Genomic DNA, 4,406 nt, shown 5'->3' with positions numbered 1-4,406 from the left:
ATTCCAAAGAAAAGTGAACCAACAAAATGTGAAAATTATCGAACAATATCATTAATATCACAGGCAAGTAAAATTTTGCTGAAGATCATTCAAAAGTGGTTGCAGCAGTACGTTGACAGGGAACTGCAGAAATTCAAGCCAGATTCAGAAGAGGACATGAAACCAGGGTTATCATTGCTGATGTCAGATGAATCCTGGCTGAAAGCAGAGAATACCAGAAAGATGTTTACCTGTATTTTATTGACTATGCAAAGGCATTTGACTGTGTGGATCATAAAAAATTATGGATAACATTGCATAATTGTGCTCATGAGGAACCTGTACATAGACCACAAAGCAGCCGTTTCAGACAGAACCAGAGAATACAGTGTGGTTTAAAATCAGGAAAAGTGTGTGTCAGGGTTGTATCCTTTCACCATACTTATTCAATCTGTATGCTGAGCAAATAATCCAAGAAGCTGGACTCTATGAAGAAGAACGTGGCATCAGGATTGGAAGAAGACTAAGAACCTGCAATATGCAGGTGACACAACCTTGCTTGCTGAAAGTGAAGAGGACTTGAAGCACTTACTGATGAAGATCAAACACTACAGCCTTCAATATGGATTGCACTTCAACATGCAGAAAACAAAAATCTTCACAACTGGACCAATAAGCAACATCATAATAAACAGAAAAAATATTGAAGTTGTCAAGGATTTCATTTTACTTGGATCCACAATCAACGCCCATGGAAGCAGCTGACAAGAAATCAAACATGTTGCATTGGGTAAATCTGCTACAAAAGACCTCCTTAAAGTGTTAAAAAGCAAAGATGTCAATTTGAGGACTAAGGTGCACCTGACCCAAGACATGGTATTTTCAATCACCTCATACATGTGTAAAAGCTGGGGAATGAATGAGGAAGACCCAAGAAAAATTTATACCTTTGAATTAAGGTGTGGGTGAAGAACACTGAATATACCACAGACTGCCAGAAGAACGAACAAATCTAACTTGGAAGATGTACAGCCAGAATGCCCCTTGGAAGCGAAGATGGTGAGACGTCATCTCACGTACTTTGGACATGTTGTCAGGGGGATCAGTCCCTGGAGAAGGACATCATGCTTGGTAGAGGGTCAGCACAAAAGAGGGAGACCCTCAATGAGATGGATTGACACAGTGGCTGCTGTGTTTTGTTCTGTTGTACACAGGGTCACTATGAGTTGGTACTGACTTGATGGGCACCTAACAACAACAACTACCCGAAGAACTAGGAAGTAGAACAGAAGCACCAAGCACTATATTCGGCCAATTAACTGGAATGTTCCATGAAACTATGACTCTGAACCTCCAAACCAATATACCAAATCCCATGAGATGGAAACAGCCTCAGCAGGTGATCTTTTTCGTTGTTGTTGTCATTGTAAATATATCATACAACTTTTGCCAATTCGACTTTTTACAGGTATACATCTTACTGACAGCAATTACATTAATTGGCTGTGCAACCCTACCCTTAATCAATGTGAATTTTTCATCACTGTAAACAGAAACTCAGTACTCCATAAGCAATAACCCCCCAACTTTTCCCATCCTTCGCACCCCTGGTAACCACTAATAAGCTTTGGTCTCTATACAAAAAAAAGTTTATTAACTGTATGTATAATAATTGGTCCCTGGGTGGCATAAACAGTAAAGTGCTTGACTACTAACCTAAATGTTGACGGTTCAAGCCCCCCCAGCAGTTTCACAGAAGAAAGGTCTTCTGTAAAGATTACAGCCAGTTCTACTCTGTAACATAGGCAGTCACCATGTGTCACAAATATTTAACTATATGGTAAATGGGCCTCCATTTGTACCATTGTCCCAGCCCCACAAATGCTCAAGACCAACCATTTCTTTCTACTACCCTTCCATGGCCTCCGCCCGGGTCCAGCCACCATTGTATTTTTCCTGAACTATTACAATAGCCTCATCCCTGCTCTCCCTGCTTCCATTCATTAACCTTACGATTGCTTCCCAGCAGCCAGAGATATTTTTTAAATTGAAAATCAGAACACACCAATGACCCTCTGCTTAAAAACTACCTTCCCATCCCACGTGGCAGAAAATGCTGCCTTCCTGTTATCAACTTCAAGGCTGTCTTCACCTGACCTCATCTCCCAGCACTCTCCATCAATACTAGTCTCCTTGCTTTTCTTCAGAGACACCAAGCCTGTTCCCACTCAGGGCCTTTGCAAATGCAGGTTCCTCTGCTTGGATTTTCCCTTATTCTCATACACCTGGTTCCTTCTCATCTGTCAGAATTCAGCTCAAATTTCCATTCTTCAGACATCTCTGGAAAGTCTAAAAACTGTGTGTACCCAACCCAGTCACTGTCACATTACTTTGTCACTTTTATGGAACTTTTCACCATCTAAAAATACTTCTTTTTTTCTTCACTTGCTTATTGTCTGTCTTCTTCAGTACGATAAAATCAACGCGAAGGCAAGGGTCTTATCAATCTCCTTCACCAAAATTCCAGCACCTAGCTCCATGCCTGGTACATAGTAAGTGCCCAAAAAATATGAGTCAGTGGTCAAATTATTTTTAACATTTCAGGTAAATCATTGTCTCTACAAATAGAGTCATCCCTCTATATCTGCGGGAGATAGGTTCCAGGACCCCCCACGGATACGAAAATCCGCAGATGCTCCAGTCCCTTCTATAAAATGGTGTAGTATTTGCATATAATTTATGCACCCCCTTCCGTATACTTTAAATAATTTCTAGGTTACGTATAATAGTGTCTTAGTCATCTAGTGATGCTATAACAGAAATACCACAAGTGGATGGCTTTAACAAAGGGAAGTTTATTCTCTCACAGTCCAGCAGGCTAGAAGTCCAAATTCAGGGCACTGGGTCCAGGGGAAGGCTTCCTCTCTGTTGGCTCTGGAGAAAGGTCCTTGTCATCAGTCTTCCGTTGGTCTGGGGGCATCTCAGTGCTGGAAACTCAGGTCCGAAGAATGCACTCTGCTCCCGGCAGCTGCTTTCTTGGTGGTATGAGGTCCCCGCTCTCTGCTTGCTTCCTTTTCCTTTTATCTCTTGTAAGATTAAAAGGTGGTATAGGCCATACCCCAGGGAAGCTTCCTTTACATTGGATCAGGGATGTAACCTGGTAAAGGTGTTAAAATCCCACCCTAATCCTCTCTAACATAAAATTACAATCACAAAATGAAGGATGACCACACAGTGCTGGAAACCATGGCCTAACCAAGTTGATACACACATTTTGGGGGGGACATAATTCAATCCATGACAAATTCCTACTACAACGTAAGCACTATGTAAATAGTTGTCATACTGCATTGTTTAGGGAATAATGACAAGAAGCCAGGCTAACGATGCTCAAACAAAGATGCTGGAAAGAGTCTGAGGATCTATGAAATGGTGGGAGGCCACAGCAGGGTATGCCTACATCATTTCATTCATGTGGATTCAGCGTAGTGCTTGGCTTGTGGAAAATTGAAGTTTTTGCTTTTTGGGATTTTTTTTTTTTTTTTTTTAATATTTTTGATCTGCAGTTGGTTGAATCCATGGATGTGGACCTGCAGATATGGAGGGCCAACTGTATTAAAGTTCTATCCCTTCCTCTCCAATATTCCTGCCCCTTATTTCATTTTCTTGCCTTATTGCATTGGCTAGGATATTTGGTATGTCCATCTTCTAGAATAGGGCCCAACACATAGGAGGGTTTCTAGTAGGATTAGATGTTTGGGCCAGGGTTGGGAAGAAATTTCTATCACTTGCAACAGAAAAGAGTTCTAAAAAAGAAATTGATACCCAAAAATAAGGTGCTAATAAATCCCAAAAATGGAACTGAGTCAAGATAGTTGTCATACTGCATTGTTTAGGGAATAATGACAAGAGTTCTAAGTTCTGGTGGTTCTGAAAAATGGCCACAAAATTCTTTTGCATTCCTCCCATACAGACATGGGGTCTATGTTGCCTTACCACCACTAAATTCAGGTAAGCTTGTGTGCAGCAGAAATGATGCTATGTGGCTTCCGAAGCTTGATTATAAAAGGCCATGTGGCTTCTGCTTTGTCTGTTGGAATGTTACACTGGAGCCCTGAGATATCATGTAAGAAGTTTGAACACCCTCATACAACCATTCTGGACAGGCCACATGTAGGTGCTGATTGGCAGTCAGTACAACAACTATTCACATAGCATCTACATTGCATGGGGTATTATAAGTAACCTAGAGATGATTTTTTTTAGAGATGATTTAAAGTATAACGGAAGGTTGTGCATAAATTATGTGCAAATACTACACCATTTTATATGAGGGACTTGAGTATCCATGGATTTTGGTACCCATGGGTTGGGGGGGAGTCCTGGAACTAATCCCCCACAGATATTGAGAGATGACTGTATTTTAT

Source organism: Loxodonta africana, chromosome 11, assembly GCF_030014295.1.
Source record: "Loxodonta africana isolate mLoxAfr1 chromosome 11, mLoxAfr1.hap2, whole genome shotgun sequence".
NCBI classification, from domain to species: domain Eukaryota; kingdom Metazoa; phylum Chordata; class Mammalia; order Proboscidea; family Elephantidae; genus Loxodonta; species Loxodonta africana.
The sequence above is the reverse complement of the archived record's forward strand: the minus strand, read 5'-3'. Positions refer to the sequence as shown.